Source organism: Balaenoptera physalus (genome assembly GCF_965194825.1).
Source record: "Balaenoptera physalus genome assembly, chromosome: 2".
NCBI lineage: Eukaryota > Metazoa > Chordata > Mammalia > Artiodactyla > Balaenopteridae > Balaenoptera > Balaenoptera physalus.
The window spans coordinates 141270578-141291662 of NC_138883.1; the positions used below are offsets into that span (position 1 = coordinate 141270578).

General features: G+C 49.6%; 1 pseudogene across 1 annotated transcript; it reads right to left on the reverse strand.

Moving 5' to 3' along the window:
- Positions 1-3890: 3890 nt before the first annotated feature.
- Positions 3891-20848, reverse strand: LOC309655633 (myeloid-associated differentiation marker pseudogene; annotated as a pseudogene). Its single transcript has 2 exons — positions 14541-20848; positions 3891-5290 (listed from the first exon to the last, which is right to left on the reverse strand). The product of its transcript is annotated as a myeloid-associated differentiation marker pseudogene (transcript).
- Between the last annotated feature and the right edge of the window lie 237 nt (positions 20849-21085).

The window sequence follows — 21085 nt, forward strand, 5'->3', positions numbered from 1 at the left end:
CCAAGAGGGAAACAAGTAGAGATGGTGGACAGAGGGGAGGGAGCCGGCTTCCACCTCCACGTCTGAGTCTCCCAGACTGGCACAGTCCAGGGGCACCGGGAAGAGGCAGGGTTGGGTGGGGACCAGGGGTCTCTGGCACCCCCTCCCCCATCTTGCAGATGAGGAAACTGACTCACCCAGCAGTGAGTGACCTCCTCAGGGTGACGTGGCAGGTTTGTGGCAGAACTAGGGTGGATGGGGCACAAGCCCAGCCTGGAGGACGCTGCTGCCACACTTGTAACAGGCAGCGTGGGGCAGTGGAAAGGCAGCCGGCCTGGGAACCAGGAAACCTGGGTCCTGTCTTTGACTCTGCCATACATGGGGTGACTCTGGACAAATCCTGCCCCCTCCCTGGGGTCCAGCTGCACCTTCTCTGTGACAAGAGGGCTGAACTAAGCAGAGGACCTTTAAATTTTCTTTTGAGGTCCATAGTGAGAGGACTGGACCTTGCCTTGGAATTGTGACAAATGACCCTTAACCCCCACCAAATAAAAGGGATGGAGTAGCTGCCCTCATGAACCACGAGGCTTGGACAATGAGCGCCTCGGGTGAGCACATCCGTGGCAATTCTTTTTTTTTTTTTTTTTTTAAATTAATTAATTAATTAATTTATGACTGTGTTGGGTCTTCGTTTCTATGCGGGGGCTTTCTCTAGTTGTGGGAAGCGGGGGCCACTCTTCATCGCAGTGTGCGGGCCTCTCACTATCGCGGCCTCTCTTGTTGCGGAGAACAGGCTCCAGATGCGCAGGCTCAGTAGTTGTGGCTCACGGGCCCAGTTGCTCCGTGGCATGTGGGATCTTCCCAGACCAGGACTCGAACCCGTATCCCCTGCATTGGCAGGCAGATTCTCAACCACTGTGCCACCAGGGAAGCCCATCTTGGCAATTCTTTTACTAAACCACAGAGACCTTTCCATCCTCCTGGGCAGTGAGGTCCCAGGGCTATGTTCAATTTGATTCAGGAAAATAGAAGAATATGATATTCCTGCACACAGACTGGGGGGAGGTCAATGCATACTAGCTTTTGTTGATGAAAAATTAATCAATAGTCAATCTAAGAAAGAAATGGAAAATTTTACTTGAGCCAACCTGGGGAATATGAGCCAAGAGACAGTCTCTCAGAAAGCTCTGAGAATTGTTCCGAACAGGTAAGGCAGGAGCTCAGTATGTATGTGATTTGGGGGAAGGAGTACATGCAACCAATCACACATCTTGGCAAAGTTACTGCTCTTCGAAAGAACCAGAGACTATAATTAATGGTTTTAGTGCTTTTCTAAGTATGGGAAGATGCAAGAAACTGGGTTCATAAAAATATCTCCTGAAAAACTCTGGCTATCTGATGGCCAGTTCTGCCAGCGTTCCCAGATCACTGTGTCTCATCCTGATGTCCGACCTAAATTCCCTTCAGGGTGGATTGTAGGTCAGCGACTGCAGTGGCTAATGACTTGATTCTTGCAGAACTGGGTGGTGGGTAACATTTTTTATTTCACAATCCTCTCCCTTTCGGCCTTAATTTTGACCAGGGTTTGGGAGGCATTTCATCGCAAATTTGTCCCAAGGCGCTAGGAATGCCCATTTCAGGGCACTCAAGGTGCTGTTACTCACCTAGTCCTGGTAACAGTAGCCAAAATCCTCTGGACCACATGTCTTACTAGTCTGTTAGCTCCAGGAAATGGTTCCCTCCTGTTGCTTCTTCCCATATCTAGAGTCACACTACTACAATCACGGATCTTATAGACTATACATCAGGTCAATCGTTTCAACTCACTTGGTCATCATTATTTTTATCAGAGGCTCAATCACACATTTGTTAATGCAAGAAACAATTATCTTGTAAAAAAGGCAGAGTGCAAATAATATAGCTAGTGACATTAATGAGGTCATAAGTAAGTAGTGTTATCTTCTAAGGAGTTACATGGCTGAGGCCAGAAGAAGAAAATTGCTCTTTATGGTGGAGCAGGTATTTCTGCCCACAGGGAGGTCTGGTTAACGCATAATGCAGATGCACAATGCACACCAGAAGGGAGGGAGGAGGCCCAAATGGGCAGAGAAAATTTTTATGTTGAAATTTTTCTTGTCTTGCCTTAAAATATGAATTTTATTGCATTGCTTCTTAAGATTTGCCTGTCATGGGGACCCCCTCCTGGGAGCCCTCCCCCTCCACCTAACCTGCCACTAGGTGAAGATCACATGCTTCACCCCAGTACAGGAGTGAGTGGCAGCAGTGGGGGGTCCTTCCCCTGCCCCTCCCCCAACAACTCTGCTTGCCTGGCCCCTCTGGGCCTGGTGACTCAAAAGATGCTGAGGCTTTGCGGCTGAGAACAGGAGAGGAAGAAGGCTTTGGTGTCTTCACAACCACCAGTTACTGTAAAGGGCCGATGGTGCCACGGACATACATGCACATACACAGGCAAACATGCACACTGAGCAGGCAGACAGGCACACACCTTTAAAGAGAGGCATCCAGGGGCTGACAGAGGCCTTTGAAGAGTTAGCAAACAGGATGTTGGGCATTGGGATGGGGCCCGACCTCTAGTTTCCCAGGGATGGGCCACTCCCTAAGCTCTGGCTCAGGTGCGGGTGTGGAGACAGTGGGAGGGGCTCCCATAGAAGGTGGTTTCGGGGAGGAGGGAAATCTGTTGGGCCTCTTGTGAGATCTAGGCAAATTTGGGTCAATTAGAATCTGTTGATTTGGGGGTTTTTTTGTTTTCTTGTTTTGTTTTGTTCATCTTTATATTGAGGTTAAAAAAAATTACATTACGTATGTGAGAAGGCACAAGGCTTTTCTCTATGATGGACAGCAGGGGCTGATGCAAACCAGAAGCTCCTGGAAATAAGATATATATATATACATTTATACATTCATATAGATCACCTTATTCATGAGTCCCAGAGAAGCACAAAGCAGCAGAGAAAGCAACTGGCACACAAAAGCACACCTCTGTGTGTGCCACCCAGTCAAGCGATGCAATTCCTTTCACTACGGCAGAAGCGATCCCCACCCTCCAAAGCCACCCCTCTGAAAAAAACAAAAAATGAAAAGAAACTTCCCCTTTAGGAACAGGGCTATTCACAAATTTTTGCCCTCCTGACCAGAAAAAAGAAAAGAAAAGAAAAACAGCAAAAAACCAACCTAACATCACCTTTAAGGCTGGCAGTGGCCATTTTCTTCTCCCTGCAGAGGCAGGACATGCTGTTTGTTTTTTTTAAATAAATTTATTTATTTATTTGTTTTTATTTTTGGCTGTGTTGGGTCTTCGTTGCTGCGCATGGGCTTTCACTAGTTGTGGCGAGCAGGGGCTACTCTTTGTTGCGGTGCACGGGCTTCTCATTGCGGTGGCTTCTCTTGTTGCGGAGCACGGACTCTAGGCACGCGGGCTCAGTAGTTGTGGCTCGCGGGCTCTAGGCGCATGGGCTTCAGTAGTTGTGGTGCACGGGCTTAGTTGCTCCATGGCACGTGGAATCTTCCCAGACCAGGACTCGAACCTGTGTCCCCTGCATTGGCAGGCGGATTCTTAACCACTGCGCCACCAGGGAAGCCCCGGACATGCTGTTTTGAACACTGAGGCAGGAGAGCAGTGTTTTGAACACTGGCCCTCACAAATACTTCAGACAGTTGTCTTCAAGACCCTGCGGTTCTTCACCAGCTCCTTTTTTGATTCCTCTGAGAGTAGCTAGAATGAAAGGCATCCACCCTTTGCTTCCTCTAAATGGCCTCTAGGCAGTGGGTTTTAGTAAACCTGCAAAAATTCTGGAGCCAATCTCATGTGGTGCTGAGCACAAGGGGGGGCTTAGTGGTCCAAGTCTCTGCTTTAAGTCTCCCGCCCACTGGGAATTATTGACCTCCAGAGGTTTGTTTTTTTTTAAACTTAAAGGGGTGGTGCACTGTACACCCCCCTCCACTGGAGGAAAGGAGGCCCAGTGCCTAGCTACCCACCCCACACCCCAAACCTTCACACACACACACCAACGAAGGCACCTCCAGGGGCACAGGCATGCCTTGGCTGTGAGGCCCCTCCGGAGGCCCAGGGTGTGAACAGCTGCACAGAGGGCTGTGTGATGTGGAGTCAGCACCTTAGGAGGTGGGAGGGGGGCGGTGGGCAGAGGAGGAAGAAGCTCAGGGTCCCGATGAATCAGAAGAAGGAAAAGGGGAAGAGGCGGTCAGGACACAGGAGACGAGAAAACAAAGATGACCAGAAAAGGGGCCCCAAAGCAGAAAATGTAGAAAAGATGAGGGCAGCAATAGAAAGAGGCAAAACAGGATCTGGGCAACCACACAAAACAGGAAGGAGACAGAGCAGAAGGAGGGGAGGAAACAGCAAAGAGAGAGAGATGAATGGGGAAGGATGTGAGAAGGGAGAGAGGGAGCCAGGAAGATGATATCAGAGGACGTCAGAGCTCGGTGTAGAAACTCCCATTGACAAGAGGGAATCGGGAAGCCCTGTGCAGAGCCTCAGAACCTGATAAAAAAAACCAGCGGGCCAAATCCACCAGGGCAACCACATAAATCAGCAGGTTGATGGCTGTCAAGATGGCCATAGGCAGCCATGGTTCCCAGACGCACACATAGGAGGTGAGTCTATCACGGCAACTCACATCACTGGATCTCTGGGGCTGCCTGCCGAACTTCTTGACGAACTGGTAGAGCGGCCAGAGGACCACAGCGGAGGTGTAGAGGAGGACGGAGAGCAGGGTCAGCCCCAAATGGAAAATGAGGGAGGGGATAGGAAGCCTGTTGTTCCAGTTGCACCAGTTCAGCAAGATGGCCGTGGCTGCTAGGAGGAAGCAGATGGGGTACACGGCCACGCATCACACCAGGGCCGGCTGCTGCTGATACAGGTGGGGGCTGCTGATGAAAGTGAAGATGACACAGGCCATGAAGATCTCCAGCCTGTTGAGCAGGCCTGGCAAGGTGAGCGTATAGCAGGAGAACTCGCCAGTCAGGGCACAGGTCCAGGCCGCTTGGGTGGCATGAGCCACAGAAACCGCCCAAGAGAATGCAGTGGCAGCGATGGCGTGGTCCCGAAAGGGGCTGTGAGGCAAGAACTGGATGTAGGTGATGGCAAAGACGATGGAGGCCGAGAGGCGTAAGAGGGTGGCATGGCAGGCACAGGTGACGACAAGGCTGTCCCAGAAGAGGTGGAGGCGGGACTGGAGCCCATGTAACCCAACTATGAAGATGTTAAGGTCACGACGAAGCAGAAGCACCAAACATGGACCAGTCACCCATGGCCCACCTCCAGGTGCCCACACTGGCCACCAGGGAGACGGCCACACAGGTGGAGAGCAGCTGCAGCAGGCTGAGAAAGTAGCCCATGATGGTCAAAGAGCTGCGGACGGTCACGTGGAGGTCGTGATGGTCGTGCAGGTCTATGTCCCCGATATGGCAGTGGTCTTTGCTGAGGACCCGCCAGTGAAAAATCCAGCTCTGGAGTCAGACTCCTGGAAAAGGCTCAGGGGCCTGTGACGGCTGAGGCTCAGGATCAGTGGAGTTTGAACCAATGGCCCAGACACTTGGGTAACAGCACAGCTACTCCAGAATGATTCTCCCCACCCATCACCCTTGGCCTTCTCAGGAGACTTGTCTTATTCCAAAGCTCACAGCCATGTTTGGTCTGGCCTCAAACCATGAACATTTGTTTAATCTCTTTGAGCTGTGGGCCATTATCTACGCAGACAGGATGCTTAGGATGGTCCTTATCTACAGTCCCAACCCTTCAAGGCTCTGAAAATGGAACAAGAATTTTTTAAAAATTCATTTGGTAACAAAATTTGACCTGCACAGACGTGAGATAATTTATGTTTTTTATTTATTGCACTTAGTGTGCATGCTCAAAAGCTCGGTGGCAGAAACACTAATATGTTTGATTACAAGGTGCTTTCAGACTCCGGTGGGGTGTTATATTCTATGGAGTAGATACACCATGTTGCATAATTGAAGCTGAAAAATTCTGAATTCTGGATCATATCTGACCTGAAGTGTTTCAGAAAAAGGATCGTGGATTGTACTGCTAACCGCGTTTTACAGATGAGAAAACTAAGGCTCAGGGACTTCAGCACTTCCCTAAGATTGCATGGCTAGAAAGTGGGAGCCCCAGATAAAAGTGCCATAGCTGTGAGTTTGAACTCTTTGCTCTACAGCCCAGCATTTCAGCAGGGCATGTGGGTGGGAGCCCAGGACCAAAACTCAGGCTCTGGGACCCAGGACACACCTTCAGGGCCATGGCCTCCTTCCACAGCAACCTGAAGAGACATGTGTCCTGGCCTTTCCTCCCTGCAGCCATCACTAGAAGGAGCTGCCATCTGAGGTGACCCAGCCCCACCCGGTGACCCAGCAGCTTCAGGGGTGAACAGAGATAAGCCATGGCGTAAGAGCAAGGCAGCGGGGACAAGATGATATGGGAAGTAGGAACTGTTTGAATCCCACCCGTCACCCCCCAGTTTTGCCTTAACATGTGACTCTTCTCCATTTGGGAAAAAAGACACCAACCCAGCATTACTCCAAGGTGGAGCATTCTGGGGGAACCACAGAATAAATTAACATATATTTGGCTTTTAAACTCTAAAGCTGCCATCCAGGTGCGAGTCTGGAAGGATCTAGCAATAGTCCTACCTGAGCGAGGATTTTTCTGGCCTGGGAGATTGGTGATTAGTGTCCAAGCCGGGAAGAAGGGATTGGAAATGAACAAGGATGTTGTGTCTGGATGCTGATGCGGAGCCTTTCAGGGCATCCCAGGGAGGGGGTGGAGGATGGACGGATGATAGGCCCCCTCTTAAGGGCAGGAGCTGAAAGAGGAGGCACCTGCTGGACCTCTGGGTGGTGACAGCCCTGAGGATGCACTTGGGACTGGGGCGGGGGCAACAGAGTGGAGATGAGCTGGGGAGGATTCCGGGGTCCGAGTGGCCCTGAGGCAGCCCAGTAGGTGTCTTCTGACCCAGAAGGGATGCAGGCATGGAGCCCACCTTCCCCATGGAGGAGGGGCTGGAATGGAACTGAGGGAGGGAGGACGGGGGCCTAAAGGGGTTTCAGGGTTGGGACAGGGGACACGTGGCGAGCGTGGCAGGGATCATGGAGACCAGGGAATTGCCCAGGACACCTGCCCAAGACGGTCCCGCCAGCAGGGCTGCAGTCCTGCCTCACACAGGGCCTCCTGCAAGGGTCCCAGGGTGTGGGAGACTGAGAGCTCCTCCCCAGCCTGCTCCCTCCTCAGGGACAGCTGCCCTGTTTCAAAGGGACTATTTGCCGAGAGGCACCCCCAGTGCTTAAGGGCCAGCACCCTGAGCCCGCAGCCAGCTTCCTGCCATCAGGGGCCTTGTCACCTTCGCTGATAATAAACCCTGGGAAAAGCTGAGGCTGGAAAGAGAAACACAGAGCAAACCCCGAGAACTTACCTGGACTCACAAGGCTCCTTCAGCCCAGTTGCCAGTGGAGCCCTGGAGCCTGCTGGCCTTCCAGTAAGCACTGCCAGGGGTGGGGGGAGGGGCACTGGCTCTGAGGGAAGCTGGGGGTGTCATGCTGTCTGTCCCCGAATTTGTTCCCAACTTACCTCCACAAAGTGACTGTGCGATTTACACTTAAAGCTAAATGACAACTTTGGATCAGTTTAATGCCACAGAAGCAGAACTTGGAGAAAAAAAGGCATGGGGGTTCCAGCTGTGTGACCCTGGGTAAGGCATGTGCCCTCTCTGGGCCACAATACCTCCACCTGTAAAGCAACAGGTTTGCCTGAGTTTCCCACCAGCACCTCCTCCACTCTAATCTGTGAGCGTGGAAATGGTGCCCCTGTCAGAGCACATCCTAGATGTGGCTGAGCCCTGCCTGCCCAGCAGCCAGGCATGTTGACGTGATCTTGTGTCACTGGGCTATGTTCCCTTGAGGGTGGTGGGGTGGGGGCTGGAGCTGAGCAGCTGCTACCCCCTTTATGTTGCTTTTCATTCTTCATCTCTGTTTAGTATTTTCTATATTTTCTTATTCTCATGTATAATGGACATAAAGCAGGACTCTGATCACATCACATGTGCCCAGTTTCCTCTCTTCGGCGTGGCCAGGCTTCCTGCCTGCTGACAGGCGCGTCCACCCCCCCATCCAGGGAGCATCCATATGTCCTCAACCGCAGATACAGCCTTCAACACATTTCACGTGCTCTGAAACCATATTTAGACATGTGTGTACATATATGCACCCATGTTTGCAGGGGTATCTGTAAATTTTTTTCCTATTTTATAAACATGAGACCGTGTCATGCACAGTGCATCTTGCTTTTCTACTATCCCCCGACAGATGCAGGTGGTCCTCTCCAGTGGGCCTTAGTCGTCTCCATCCCCTTTACTTACCTCCTTCCACCCTGGCTCCTGTGGGCCTTTAGACCGACCACCCATCTCTAGATCAGTGGATCCTACCCTGTGAGTCTCACACATTGGGGCACCACAGGATTAGGACAAGGGGTCCTTGGATCCACGTGACCACCACGCTCTGGAACCAGAGGTGGGCAAGCTTTTCTGGAAATTTCTAAAAATATGACAAAGACTCTATTTTCTATTTTTTTATTCATCTTTGTTTCCTAGGGCTACTGCAACAAGTTACCACGAGCTTGGGGGTTTAAAACAACAGAAATGTATTCTCTCACAGTCCTGGAGGCCAGAAGTGTGAAATCAAGGGATCAGGAGGGCCATGCTGCTTCTGATACTCCAGGGGAGGGTCGTTCCTTTGCTCTTTTAGCTTCTGGAGGCCCCTTAGCTTGTGGCCGCTTAACTGCATCTCTGCCTCCACCTTCACGTGCTCATCTTCTCTCAACTCTGTGTGTGCAAATCTCTCTGTCCTTCGTCTTATAAAGACTCCAGTCACTGGATTGTGGGCCCACCCTCCATCCAGGATGATTTCCATCTCAAGATTCTTAAATAATCATTTCTACAAAGACCCTATTTCTAAATAAGGCCACATTCTGAGGTTCTGAGTAGACTTGAATTTTAGGAGGACATTCTTCAACCCATTAGGGTTCTCTCTCATATCTTCCTGTCCTCTCTTCCTGGTGTCTTTTTCTAATGTGCTTAATTGTATTAAGCATATTTGTTTGTTTTCTCTTTCAGATTGGTGTCTGTTCACTGGAGTTCTTGTGATTCACAGTGGATTGTTCCCTCGTGTACTTTGTCATTAAACTCAGAGCCCCCTTTTACAGGACCCCCTTTTCCTGGGAGGATCCTGCTGCCTGGGTTAGGAGCTTCACCCAGAATAACTGCACTTGCTCCTGCTCAGGACCCTCCAGGCCAGTCGTCTGCTGGGCACTGATTGAGTTAATTTCCCAGGTTAGAGTTGTTGGACCTCAGAGATCATGCACATTTGGGCCCACTTCACAAGAACTGAAGCCCTGAGATTTTGATTTCTTCTGTGGAGACCTAAAAAAAAAAATCCAAACCTCCTGTGGAGGTGGATATCAGCCCTGACATTTCCTCTTGCTAAAGGACATGGTTTTCCTTGTCTACCCTTGCTCTGAGGCTGCAGGCCACGTGATCCTGGCTTTTCCAAAGTGTCTCAGCTCCAACTCCTTACCTTGTGCCACCCCACAGCCTCATTCTTGACCCAAGTGGGCATATATACCGGCCTCCAGTTGGCCACGCTCAATTCTCCCTTCTCCTTCCCCCTCCCACACACAAGCCGCAGTCACATCAACTCCACCACTGAAGATTCATGAGATCCTTGAGCAAATCATAAAACCCAAAACTCTTCCTCTCTTCTTTGCCTTGTTAACCTTTATTTGTCTTTTAAGACTTGACCCTTAATCACCTCCTCCAGGAAGCCTAACTGGATTCCACCAACTCCATCTCCCATTGCTCCCAGACTGACACTTCTGTGAAGGAACCTGGTATGGGCAGGTCACCACAAGCTCCTGGGTCTTACCTGAGCACAACAAGTGAGGCAGGGAGTAAGGGAGGTATTGCAGGTGCAGCAGACAGGGTCCAAAGTGGATGGGCCTGAACACCTGAGAAATAAGTTGGATTTTAGCTATAAGTGATGATGCCTCACTGACATTCTGTAAGGAAGGGGCTGATCAATCACATTCCCACTTTGGAACTGTCACTCTGGCCGTTAGGAGAAAAACAGAATGGAGGCCGGCCAAGAAACTGGGTGGCCAGTTTTCGGGCTAATTCCACAGTCGAGGTGTGTAATGATGGGCCTTGAGCAAAGACACTTTCAGAGGTGGAAAATGGGGGCAGACTTATGAAATATTCAGGGAACAAACATTCAACTGGTCTTGATGATGGGGAGGGGCCAAGGGCGCCAGACATTTGATGCCCCCCAGGGCAGCTGTAGCCTCACATCTCCCTCCTGCTCCCTTAACCATCTCAGACCCCATGCTCCCAGCGCCCCCGCCCCTCCCTCTGGGCACCCGGGCACTGAGTGCTTTGGGAAGGGAGTCTAGGAAAGGGGTACACCAGCCAGAGCATCAGGGACGCAGCCTGGGCTCCTGCCTCTGCATCTCCTTGAGGAGCCTCCCAATAAATGTGCTCAACCTTCCCACCTGCACCTGGATGCTTGGCTTGTGTGTTTCAAGACGGTTTGAATTTTTTCGAAAAATTAAAATTCTCGGTCAGCCTAGCCAATCCTCGTGAAGGACCACACAGTGAAACATGACAAGGGTCTTTCACAGGCTCGACTGCACGGAGCTGGCCAGGCAGCCAGAGGCAGCTCCTGATGAATCAGCCTCTGCTAGAACGTCAGCGACTCAAAGCCTCGCTCTGCCCCTGGGAGTCTGACTGAACAGTGACAGGAGCGTTTATGATGAAATGTGGAAAGAGAGTCTGCGTCGTCTTGGATGACAAGACCTCCATGATTGATGGTTTGTTTTTTTTTTTAAGTAATAGAAACATGTATTTCTTTGTAATTTATCTCAACATAAAAACTTATTTTTATATTATTATAATTGTGCTACATGTGATTTGTCTTTTAAGTATTCTACTCACTTTCCCATGTTACTGTGTAGCACTTTTAACTACATTTTATTTTTTAAAAAACAATTTTATTGAGGTATAATTGACATGTAAACATATGTAAATATTTAATGTATACAACTCTATGAGTTTGGGGATAAATATACACCCATGAAACCATCACCACTATCAAGGCCATAAACATATTCATCGCCTCCAAAGTTTCCTCCCACCCCCTTTATTGTAATAATTATCATTTTGTGTGTGTGTGATAAGAACACCCCCTTCCCCCAATGATTACTGATTTCAGTTGTTCATTTGTCCAAAATGTACTGTGCCCACACCATGCCCAGGACTGACTTGGCCCCTTGTCACAGAGGTGACAGCAGAGACTAGACATCTGTCCGCGTGGAGCCTCCGGTGGGAGCGTCAGATGACAAACCCATAAACTTGTTAAATACTCTAACAAGAAAACTTCAGGTAGTGACCAGCACGATGAAGAGAACAAACAGGGTCTTAGGATGGAGCCTGATGGGCAGATGTACTTTTGGAAGATCCTTCTACACAGGTGACATTTCAGCAGAGACCTGAAGACTGATAAAGAGGTGGCCATGTCCCGGGCAAAGGAACAGCTTGTGCAAAGGCGTTGAGGAGGGATCAAGATGCCATCATGAGATTATGTGTAAGAGAGCTGTGGGATCTGGAGAGTCAAGTATCCAAGGAGCAATGAGCGTTGGAGACTGAATGTCACAGGAAACGTGTGAGCCGCCATGTGTGGCTCCACAGCCCATCAACACAGGCAGCCAGGACCGTGGCAGGTCTGGAGATGGGGGCACCGTTGAGGTGTGCGTGAGAGAACTGTGGAGGCTCTATTCATTTCTGTCCTAAACAACTATTTACCATGCGTTTACTGTGTGTTGGGCACTGCAGATACCACAGCAAAGCCCAGTTCCTGCCCTGAAGGAGAACCTGACTTAATGCAGAGACATTCAGTCTAGAGCACGGGGTGCCAGGAAACACAAGGACACTTGAGAACTTTTCAGAGAACTCTCCAGCTGAACAGGGATTGAAATTCTCTGTGCAAGTCCAGAGAGCAGGGCAAGTGGGCTTTGCACCCGCTAAGGAATGAAAGCTGCCCCAAAGGAGATGGACCACCGTGGGAGGTGATTTTGTTAGACCCTTTCAAGCCAAGCTGTTGAACCAGTCTGGGGGCAGTGGGGGGGCGGGGGAGATGTGACGGATGGTTCCCAAAGGGTATCCCATGGAACACTAGCCCATGATGTTCCACGAAAAAAAAGAGTTCCCTGATCACATAAGTTTGGGAGTCACTTACTGCTATATACCTCTTTCGGTAATTTTGTAATGCACACTAATCTATACAAGGTCCTAAGAAGTCCTGCAATAAAGAAATCTGTTTAACTTTTTAACCCAGCTTTAGGTGAATTTGGCCAAATAAATTTTTCTTGTCTCATCTTAAAATATGAATTTTATTTCATTCCTTCTTAAGATTTGCCTGCTTCTTGCTTCATCCCAATACAGGAGTGAGTGGCAGCAGTGCAGGTCCTTCCCCTGCCTCTCCCCCACAGCTCTGCTTGCCTGGCTTCTCTGGCCCTGGTGACACTAGGATGCTGGACTCTGAGCCTTTGTGGCTGAAAACAGGAGAGGAAGAAGGCTTGGGGTGACTTCCCTGCCAACAGTCATACAAAGGGCTGCTGGTCTTAATGCATGCCTGCCCACTGACACCGCACACAACTACACACTCAGTATGCACAAAGCACACACCTTTAAAGAGAGGCATCCAGGAGCTGGCAAGGCCCCTTTAAAAGCTAGGCTGCTTCTGATTTCTAGTCAAATTTGGGGCAATTAGGATCTGTGGATTTTGTTGGTTTCATTTTTGTTTTCTTTTTTTCTTTTATCTTTGTATTGAGGTTTTAAAAAAAAGAACGTTATGGATGTGGAAGAAAGGACAAGATTTCTCTCTATGACTGACAGCAGGGGCTGACGGGGACCAGAAGCTCCAGGTAATTAAAAGAAAAAGAAAAAAAATATATATATATATATATATTTCTACATTTATATAGGTCACTTTAGGCATGAGTCCCAGAGAAGCAGGAAGGAGCAACAAAAAGCCACCGACATACAGAAACACGTGTGTGCACCACATACTCAAGCACTGCAATTCCTTTGACTGCAGCAGCTGAAATCCCCACCCATTCAACCCACTTTCCCCCCCCCCGAAATAGAAAAGAAACTCCGCCTTTAAGAACAGGGCCGTCTAGTGGGAAGCTGCTGCATAGCACAGGGAGATCAGCTTGATACTTTGTGATGACCTAGAGGGGTGGGATAGGGAGGGTGGGAGGGAGGCTCAAGAGGGAGGAGATATGGGGATATATGTATACGTAGACCTGATTCACTTTGTTTGTTTTACAGCAGAAACTAACACAACATTGTAAAGCCATTATACTCAATAAAGATATTTTTTAAAAAAGAAAAAAAATTCTAAGACAAACAATTAAACTCAATCTTATCTTTGTTAGAAAAAAAAAAAAAAAAAAAGAACAGGGCCATCCAGTAATTTTTGCCCTCCTGACCAGAAAAAAAAAAAGAAAAAAAATTCCAGGCTAACATCAGCTTTAAGGCTGGCAGTGGCCATTTTCTTCTCCCCGCAGAGGCAGGACATGCTGTTTTGAACTCTGAGGCAGGAGGGCCACATCGCTGCCCCTCACAAATACTTCAGACAGTTGTCTTCAAGACCGTGCAGTTTTTTGCCAGCTCCTATTTTGATCCCCCAGAGAGTAGTTCAGATGGAAGGCATTCAGCCCCTGCGTCCTTTAAGGTGACCTCTAGGAGGTGGGTTTTAGTAAGCCGGGAAAAATTCTGGAGCCAGTGTCAGGCAGGGCTGAGCACCAGCTGGGGCCTAGGGACCCAGGGTCTCTGCTTTAAGCCTCCTGACTGCTGGAAATTATTGCCCTCCAGAGATTTTTTTTTTTTAAATAAAGGGGAGGTGCATTGTACAGCCCCCTCCACTGGGAGGAAGTGAGGCCCAATCCCTACCTACTCACCAGCACACCCCAAACCCATATACACACACCAACGAAGGCACCGCCAGGGGCACAGGCATGCCTTGGCTGTGAGGCCCCTCCGGAGGCCCAGGGTGTGAACAGCTGCACAGAGGGCTGTGTGATGTGGAGTCAGCACCTTAGGAGGTGGGAGGGGGGCGGTGGGCAGAGGAGGAAGAAGCTCAGGGTCCCAATGGATCAGAAGAAGGAAAAGGGGAAGAGGCGGTCAGGACACAGGACACGAGAAAACAAAGATGACCAGAAAAGGGCCCCAAAGTAGAAAATCTGGAAAATAAGAGAGTGAAAAGAGAAAGAGGCAAAACAGAATGTGGGCAACCACACAAAACAGGAAGGAGACAGAGCGGAAGGAGGGGAGGAAACAGCAAGGAGAGCGAGATGAATGGGGAAGGATGCGAGAAGGGAGAGAGGGAGCCAGGAAGAGCACATCAGAGGACGTCAGGGCTTGGAAATGAACTTCAGGTGAGAAGAGGAGTCAGGAGCCCCTGGGCAAAGCCTCAGCCCCTGACAAAATCCAGGTGGGCCGAGAACACCAGGTCCGTCACATAAATCAGCAGGTTGATGGCTGTCAGACCGGCCACAGCCAGTCGTTGGTTCCAGGTACACACCAAGGAGGTGAGTCTATCGCTGCAGCTCACGTCGCTGGACCGCTGGGGCTGGCCGCCGAACTTCTGGTTGAACTGGTAGAGCGGCCAGAGGACCAGGGCGCTGGCGTAGAGGAGGACGGAGAGCAGGGTGAGCACAACCTGGAAAATGGGGAAGGGGACAGGCAGCCTGTTGTCACACTTGCCCAGGTTCAGCAGGAGGGCCACAGATGACAGGAGGAAGCAGATGGAGTACACGGCCACACACCACACCAGGGCCGGCTGCTGCAGGTACAGGTAGGGGCTGCTGATGAAGACGAAGATGACACAGGCCACAGTGGTCTCCAGTCCCTTGAGCAGGCCTGGCACGGTGGCCATATAGCCTGTGATCACGTTGGGCTGGGCCCTAGTCCAGGCCACTTCCATGGCATAAGCCACAAAAGCGAGGCAGGAGAATGCAGTGGAGGTGACAGCGCGGTCCCGGTAGCGGCTGTCGGGCAAGAACTGAATGTAGGTGGTGGGGTAGATGATGGAGGCTGAGAGGCAGAGGAGGGCAGAGTAGCAGTTGCAGGTGATGAGAAAGTTGTCCCAGGAGAAGGGGAAGTGATCCTCGAGCTCACATAACTCGACTATGAGGGTGATGAGGGTCACGACGAAGCAGAAGCACCAGATGAACATGGACCAGTTACCTATGGGCCCCTGCCAGGTGCCCACGCTGGCCCCCAGGGAGAAGGCCACGCAGGTGGAGAGCAGCTGCAGCCGTCGGAGGCAGCAACCCATAATGGTTGGGGAGCCCAGGCCTGAGGACGATTAGGTGGTGGTCGTTCTGGTCCTACTGGTCACCGCCACCAACATGGCAGTGGTCTTCACCGAGGACCCACCAGAGAAAGATTCAGCTCAGGAGGAGGATTGATCAGACGCCTGGAAAGGCTCAGGGGTCTGTGATGGCTGAGGCTCAAGATCTCTGGAGTTTGAACCAACTGTCCACACACTTGGGTAACGGCACAGCTGCTCCAGAATGATTCTCCCCACCCATCACCCTTGGCCTTCTCAGGAGACTTGTCTTATCCCAAGGTTCACAGCTGTGTTTGGTCTGGCATCAAACCATGAACATTTTTTTACCTCTTTGTGCTGCATGCCATTATCTACAGAGACACAGGGTAGCCTGACCCTTATCTGTAACCACAACCCTTCAAGGCTCTGAAAATTGAACAAGAATTTTTAAAAAAATTGTTTGGTAACAAAATTTGAACTGAACAGACACAAGACAATTTATGGTCTTTATTTTATGTAGTGTGACTGCTCAAAAGTTCAGTGGCAGAAACACTAATGTGTTTGATTACAAGGTGTTTTCAGACCCCAGTGGGTGTTATGTCCTATAGAGTAGATACACCAAGTTACATGATTGAAGCTGAAAAATTCTGAATTCTGGAGCATATCTGACCCCAAGGATTTCAGAAAAGGGACTGTGGATTGTACTGCTAACCCCATTTTACAGATGAGAAAACTAAGGCTGGGGGAATTAAGTCCTTCCCTAAGGTGGCATGCCTAGGAGGTCAGAACCCCAGATACAAATGCCAAAGCCATGGGTTTGAACCCTTTGCTATGCAGCCCAGAATTTCAGCAGGGTCCGTGGGTGGGAGCCCAGGAGCAAAGCTCAGGCTCTGGGAACCCAGGACACACCTTCAGGGCCATGGGCTCCTTCCACAGCAACCCGAAGAGACACATGTCCCGGCCTTTCCTCCCTGCAGCCATCACTAGAAGGAGCTGCCATCTGAGGTGACACAGCCCCACTCAGAAGAGGGATAGATAAGCCATGGGGTGAGAGCAAGGCAGCGGGGACAAGATGACATGTGTAGTAGGAACTGTTTTGAATTCCCTCCCCCCAATTTTGCCTTAAAATGTGACTCTTCCCCACTTGGATAGGGAGACACCAACCCAGCATTACTCCAAGGTGAAACATCCTGGGGGAACCACAGAATAAATTAACATAATGTTTGGCTCTTAAACTCCAAAGCTTCCATCCAGGTGTGAGTCTGGAAAGATCTAGGAGTAGTACTACCTGAGCGAGGATTTTTCTGGCCTGGGAGATTGGTGATTAGTGTCCAAGCCGGGAAGAAGGGAGTGGAAATGGACAAGTATGTTGTGTCTGGATGCTGATGCGGAGCCTTTCAGGGCATCCCAGGGAGGGGGTGGAGGATGGACGGATTATAAGCCCCCTCTTAAGGGCAGGAGCTGAAAGAGGAGGCACCTGCTGGACCTCTGGCAGGTGACAGCCCTGAGGATGCACCCGGGACTGGGGCGGGGGCCGGGGTGGCAGAGCGGGGATGACTGGGGGGGATTCTGGGGTCTGAGTGGCCCCAAGGCAGCCCAGTAAGTGTCTTCTGACCCAGAAGGGATGCAGGCATGGAGCCCACCTTCCCCATGGAGGAGGGGCCTGGAGTGGAACTGAAGAGGCCCCGTAAAAGCCTCTACATGTCTGAAATGCTATGAATTGTGAGCTCCGAGGAGTGTCCCTCAACAGCGAAACGCCATCTTCACCATCTCTCCTTATAGCCCAGTGTTTGGCTCCTTTGTGTCGCCGTGGAGTCCCCCAGAGCACCACACACCCTGGGAACATCCTTACAGACACAACAGAGCCAGCCTGCCCTCCGGGACACAGTGTGGTATAAAGGACTCAGGCCAGAACTATTACTCAGACACACCACCAATCTGAAGGCCAGAATAGCAGCAATTATTTAAGTATTCTTGGAAACGCCAAAATTTTCTTTCTTTTACTTTGTACTAATTTTTTCCTCTGGGCTTCAGAACAGACCTGCATGGTCAGCACAGCATAATGTCCCTCACTCCGTCTTCCCTTCCCTCAAACACACACACACACACACACACAGACACACACACACGCAGAAGAGAAACCCATGCAGGCAAGGTCTTCTGTGAGTTCATAGAGAGCCCCTGACCCAGGGAATTGGAGCCCCTCCTCTGCGACACCTGGTCAGTGTGGTGGAACCCAGTTCGCCTGTGAGATGCAGCAGGTGGAGAAGCCAAGGTTGGTGGAGGGGGGAGGGTGCTGGGGACGCAGCTGGAGAAAAGGCTCCTCTCCAAACAGGTCAGAGCCCTGGAGAAGCAGCCCAGCACATTTAGCTCCCGACAGTTTCTTTGCCCACAGTGGATGCAGAGAGCCCCTTGGTGTCCTCGGCCAGTAGGCGGCGCCCTTGCATCTGGTACCCAGCTTGGTGGAGACAGAAGCTGCCACCTCTACCTGCGCCCTGTCCCGCAGGTGCCTCTCCCATAGTGGCCCCCGATGACCGGTAGCTGCCACCTAGAACGAGCTGCTCCCTCCATCACCAACCACACAAGTGAGGGCTCAGCTGGTGACCGTCGACACGTCACCAAGGCTTTTTTACATGGGGTCTCCCCCTCGCTCACCCATTTTCTAGTAATTGTGCCCAGAGCACCCGAGCTAATTGAAACAAGACTTGGACTTTTGCGTTAAAGTAGCCTTCAGCTGGGAGGCAAGGGCTGCTTCTGGAAAATGTTAATGCTTTCCTGTTGGATGCCTATCCTGCTTGGAACTAAGCTTCAAACAAAACCTCATCTGTAAAATGAGGGGGTTGAATCATCCCGAAGAGCCATTCTGGCTTGGACGTTTACGCTACTGTGAACAAAATCCCAACTGAATCCTGGGTCGGGGAGCCAAGGGCTACTTCTAGTTGGCAGTGGTGTTGTCACAAATAAAGTGGTTGTGAATCAGTTTTTATTTTAGGCCTTGCAGCTGATAGATTAATTTCTATTTTGTGGGCCATACTCTGAATAATTCCAAGAAAATCTCTCCATCAGAGGCTCTACTGACATCAACACCACCATATAGCAGGCCCCCGGTGTGCAAACCTCAGGCTGAGTCACTTTTCGAAGACTTGGCTCCAGGTGAAAAAAAAAAGATTGTTTATTCTTGGGACCCCTAGTTGCCATGGAGACAGAGTTTCTCCCTCTCTATCCACCTTCAGGGGGTGTGAGCTTCAGAGGGTTTCCCACCTACCCGTGCCCAGAACTGAATTGAAGAGGTCCAATCTTGGGTCAGGCAAATCCATCATCCCTGAAGAGATGCTGAAGACAGACAAAGCTCTGTGTTCCGGACAGCCGGACAACCTGAATTTGGGGGTGGGGTGTGGCCTTCACTGCTATATAATTTTGGCTTGGAGGTTTATTGTTTGTTTGTTTACTTAATTATTTAATTATTTCTTATGGGATTTCTCCATGTAGGTACAGTCTTGCTGAGACCTCCTAAGCTCTTTATTTGGAAAAGAAAAAGATCCTTTTTTCTTTTTTTTTTTTTTTTAAAGAGAGAGTAGAGAGGTTTATAATCATTTCAGATGGGAGACCAGAACTGCTGAATAGAGAACTGTGTTTAGAGGAGATCAGCTGGGAATGGGATGAAGCACAGCGAAGAGCAGCAGATGGTTTCTAAACTGACAAAGCAAACAGCTTTCTCTTTACTCCAGTTCTAACTTCTTTAGCATCCTGGAATCTCCACACTGAAAGAGACCTCCAAAGTCACCTGGTCTTTCCTCCATCCTTGGCAATTGTCACCCACTGTCTGTTTCCCAGGGCCGTCAACTCGATATTCTTATAACTCGGTGGAAACAAATCTTCTGAAGTTCTTCGAATGAGCTGAAATCAGCCTCCCCGTAACTTCCATCCACTAGTCACAGGTTTGTTCTCAAGAGGCCCGTGCAGAGAAGAAAGTATCAACTTTAGTCCAAGTTAGCTTGGACTACACCATTCGCAGCAGCTACCAGGTCATCTTCTCTTCTGGATAATACCCCTAGTTCTTTTAACCACTCCTCATTTTCAGTCATTTCCAGACCCTTCACCCTCCTGGCCACTCGCCTCTGGATGCTTTCCAAGCTGTCAGCTTACCTTTTACACTGTGACTGAGACTCTGTGCTGATGCTCCCGGATTCTCTGTTGATTGGCTGACGGATGTAGGGACATCCTGAAACTGCAAAGCCACATGCAGATGTCTCACCAGGAACTGGCTACAGGGACATGTCCTGTCATCAAGAACAATCTCGGAGTAGCTGGCAAACACTATGGCATGTTTTCTACCATGAGAACCACATGCTACATATCTTTAAATGTGTCTCTAGAGAATCAGCGTATAGTTGAAAGTGATTTATTTTTCCTCCAATGAACGCTTAGTATCAGTCTTCTAAGATCCTACCTCTGATCGTAGAAGAAAGGCTTTGGAGCTGTGACAATAGATGGCCCAGTCTCTAACCTCAAGGAGATTAAATGGAATGGTCTTCAAAAGCTTAATTGGCCCAGGTATGCTAGCTCTAAGCAACTTTGGAAGAATTCTGATTGTGATTGAAAAAAAAAAAAGCATAGTCATAGATGATTGGAGATGGAAGGAATCTCAGGAAGCTTGAATTGATGTCCCTTGGTTTATAGATGTGCAAACTGAGCTCCAGAATTTGTAGCTCATCCACCTACCTGTCTATCCTTCCATCCATCCACACAACAAATGTATTTATTTAACAGCCACAATTTGCAAGGTAGTATATTTGAGGGGAGTCCAAAGTGAACAACAATACCAGATAAGGAGTGGGAAGTAACCTCATTGGTGTATGGATAAACAGCTCTTATTGAATGATCTGGCCAAGGTAATCCAGTTGGTTGGCGTCAGAGCCAGGAATAGAAACCAGGTCTTCTGACATCTGGCACAGGGTTTTTCCCAAAGCACATGCTATCACTAGTAAATGACTAGATGGTAGGTGATAGAGCATCTGCTCTATTTCAGGGAACTCCGTCCTGATGGAATCCTATTTAGACATTTCAGGCAATATGTCTGTAATTGGTGAATGTGCTGGTTGCACAGAATGCTTCACCACTGAAAAGCACGGTGCAGAAGCTAGAGACAAAAACTCTTCCTGTCCATCTTCCAGAAGCATAGACAATCCCTCCTTAGCCCCTTCATTCATGACTCCCCCTTGCCAACAGTTCACCAAAATTCTCTCCCAGGATCCACCAGAGAGCAAATCCAAATTGTTTTCCTTAGCTTTCCTGCTCTTTGAGCTCCACAAGATTGGATGTTACTGGCTTTCCGGAAACATCCTCCTCCCTTGGTTCCCAGACGCTTCTCTCTCCACTGTCCCCTTGCTGACTATCCCTTGTCAGTCCCTTAACCATGAACATTTTCAGGAATATTGCCTTGTACATTATAGCTACTGAATAAATACATTTGTTGAGTGGGATGGATAGATGGATGGATGGATGGATGGATGGATGGATGGATGGATGGATGGCCAGGTGAATGAATGACAAATTCTGGAGCCCAGTTTGCCCATTTATAAACCAAGCAATATTGATTCAAGCTTCCTAAGGTTCCTCATTCTTCATATTTTGCCGTAATGTCTCTCCTTTGAGGACTGACTCCTTCATAGAACCTCTGCTATCA